We start from the raw sequence: 3793 nt of genomic DNA, 5'->3' as shown, positions 1-3793 counted from the left end.
GTAACCTTTTCCTTCGATGGGATCAACCATGACCTACAGTACGCTAGACTGGTGCTTTAACCAACTAAGCTACGAAGGACCTCCGTCGCCTTCAACCTAGCGGCTACTGAACAGGCTCAGATTCCCAAATTGGACGCATAGTCAAATCACTCGCAATCCATTTCTCAATAATACTTCCATGTGTATGACACGTCCACATTAGAGGGAGCGTGAGTATGTTAGAATGTCTGGCGGCTATACACATTCTTCATCAGCAACGGTACTGATCAAGTGAGGTTGTGTAAGCTATTTGCCAGTCGGTCGTCAGCTCAGACCCAGCCGCATTGCGCAGGCAAGAGCACGCAACTCAAGTTCAGTTCAATCAAAGGTATGCCTTTGATTGTAATTGAACAGTCCTTCGTAGCTTAGTTGTTAAAGCACCAGTCTAGCGTACTGTAGGGTCATGGGTTCGAGTCCCATCGAAGGGAAAGTAGTTACCTCCAATACATTTTCCAAATCAATATCTTCCACATAACTGTACATATTCATATGAAGTTTCCATAACATTGTAAATTAACGTCCAAATCGGTGGTTTAATCCCCGAGCAGATACCTTTTGATTGAACTGAAAGATGGAGAATTGAACCTGGGATTGATCCCACGAGCAGCTGCGTATGAGGCAGAAGTAATAATCATATGATTACCTTCCCTTACATGTTATGAACACACTTCAGAATAGAATACTAAAAATAAATCTACTCGTTTTGTTATGTTCGTTTTGCTATGGCTTGAATGCACGGTATGAATTTTCGGATAAACTAACAAGATTAGTCAGGCGACGTTGAAACGGGTAAGACGTGTATTTCAAATTACACGAACGCTTTCAATCCTTTCAGGAACATTCAGAGAGTTACGATTTGGTATGGATTAACTCTATTAGCATGGTTTGTAAAAGGACCGTTAAGCAATGTTGGAATTGGTACTTTGACGCGTAACTTAAACAAGATGGAAAAACCTGACAATGTGGCTGCACCATGAGTTTGTTTTGAGATGTATGTAATAATAATACATACACTAATAATGCGGAATTTAATAAATAGAATTTGCTTATCTGCTATATGATGCCGATAATTTTGCTCGTGTGAGTGAAAGGCTTTTGTGGAAATGCGAGGATGCACAAAGGGTGGTACACTGCGCGTGTTTGTCGATGCAGAGAGTAGCTGTGTTATGGCATCATAGCATACCAGATACAGGCAAAAACCTTCGGACGAAGTGCGTTAGATTCTCATGCACTAAATAACGCATCATTTAGTTTGACGAATCAAACTCCGAGAGAAAGTTCGGTTCAGAAGAAGTTCGGGGCTGAAACTAGGGCGGTTATTGCGTGCGTGTACTTTGTTTGACTGCAGATCTACGGAATCAATACCAGCAACGATAGCGTAGAACGCATTTGCAGGAAGTGAGACGGGTATGGTAACGTACAACCGAATAAAGGAGCATATACTACCATTAGCATTAGCCTCGATGGGAAAGTGACAGATGAGAGAGTGAGCCTACAGTTTGTGAAAATATTTCGTAGGAGGTCGGGGTGTTGAGTTGATGTGGTTCGCTCAGCGGCGGAGATTGACCCTAAAATCAGTAGTAAATCGTATTACTTTGCACTCCATGACCCTTCACCGTATTAACCACCTACAAATGGGCAGCCTCTACGGGTAGAAAAACAGGGCAATACTGGAGGACCAACGTGCAGATGGGTCTTGGAGCGTATGGATGAGGTGAATGAACAACTGTTGAAGGAACTTCATCTGTTCAACCAGGAAATATCTGTTCGTTGTCTGAATATCAGAATATTCGTGAAAATGGTTTTCTATTTCCTTGGTCTTTAAATGGTACCTTCGGCAAATAAATCTATAGAGAAGTGCACGGTTTTGGCCAACAGGTCTAATGCCAACCCTGAAACACATATTTTCAAAATAATCGATCAGTTGAAGGCAGCGTTGAACTTGAGGGATATTCTTTTGTTGAACTAATAAAACTCTAGCGATTGCTTCATTTTCGGAGTTATTCGCAAAATGCCAAATTAGAACATGGCCAAAACATTTACAGTTCCTCTGCGATTAACTGGTGTCTCTATAAAAATATATCTCAATACATTTACAATAAAGAGAAAACCAACGACAAGTTATAATTGCGAGAGTCTAATGAAAAAGCCGGTCAGAAAGGATGTTGGGCAGGGACACCTGTTGTATACTCTATATAATAGAGTTTGCACTCAACGTTTCATTAAAAATACTTTATTCTATCGTTTTCACTAATAACGAGCAAACGGTCAAACATCGTTCTCCTCAGTCAGAGTCCAACAGTGATCCGAAAGGCGATACCTCCGCCGAGTGCAATATGCGCAATGGGTGATTTCATGGCGCAGCACAAGCGCAATTTCCTCCAAAAATTAGCTAAGCGTCTGCCTCCTCCATTTGCACTCTTCGTCGAGCCAATCGACCTTTCGACTTCATCCCACTTACCTACGTTGCTCTCTGCTACGTTGTTGAAGGCTCGTCTGCACTCCAGCATTCCCTAGAGCAGCCCCCATCAGCTCACCCCCACCGCAACGCCACCTCGAGCCTGCGCGTATGGCGTTGATAACCTCTTTTGTCACTGTGGTCTTCACCAATTGTTCCAGTCCCATTGTTCTTGCTGTTTTTTTCAAGAAGCGGCTTGTAGGCCTGTCAAAAACCCTCCTAAATTTCCGGTGAACCATGTTCATTAGAATCCCTCGCTGGTACTCAGACGCATGAGCCGTACCTCCTTGGTAACAGGCGCTCAAGAGGTCAGGGTTGGACTAATTCCCTTTGCGTGGAACACGGTTGCTCGTATGAGGCCTTAACAGAAATGATCCAAGTATCCCAAAATAAATTATTTTTTCAAGTGGTGTAAAAATTTGATTTTGTGGAAACAATTGAACACATCCAAAGCGAAACTAGGACCGACGACCGAAACTAGGACCGATTTGGTAAAAGCTTCTATTTGGACCTGCAGGACGCAGGGCTGATAGAGGACTCGATTGGAAGCCCAGTGGACTTGTTTGGATCTAGCAATGATTCTTTGTAAAATCCAGGGTGGATATCTTGAGGACTCCGGGAACGATTCACTTCGAACAATCTCAGCGATCACAAAACGATTTCTCCGGCAATCAACGAACGATTCCTGCCACAATTCAGGAACATTTCTCCGACAACGATTCCTCCTTCCAGGGTGATTCCTCCGGAAATTTCAATCGAATTCTCTGGGTTTGATGATCCTCCCTGCAATCCAGGAATGATCCTCGCAATCTCAAAATATTTCTTCGGAATCCGCAAACGATCCTCCGGCAATTCGAGAATAATTCCCAGCATTCTGGAAACGGCATTCCGAGACTATTCCTGCGATTTCTCCGTAAATAGGGGAACAATACCTCCGGCACTCCATGAACGATTCTTTCGAGATTCGAACGATGCCTCGGATAAATCGGAAAGATTCTTTCGGAATCTGGGAACGATTCCTCTGCAATCTACATGATTTCTCGGCAATCTGGGAACGATTCACAGCAATTTACAAACGAATTTTCGGCAATTGCGAATGATTCCTCCGGAAATACAGGAACGACTCCTCACCAGTTCACAAAGGATTCCTTCGGCAATTCGAGAACATTTCCCAGCAATCCGCCAACCATCACTCCGAGCAAACAGGGCGATTCCTAGACAATCCGTGAATGATTTCTCGGCAATTAACGAATGATTCCTCTAGCAATTCACGATCGATTCCCTCGACATCCGAAA

The sequence above is a fragment of the Armigeres subalbatus genome, chromosome 1 (assembly GCF_024139115.2).
Source record: "Armigeres subalbatus isolate Guangzhou_Male chromosome 1, GZ_Asu_2, whole genome shotgun sequence".
NCBI lineage: Eukaryota > Metazoa > Arthropoda > Insecta > Diptera > Culicidae > Armigeres > Armigeres subalbatus.
Note: the sequence above shows the minus strand (reverse complement) of the source record.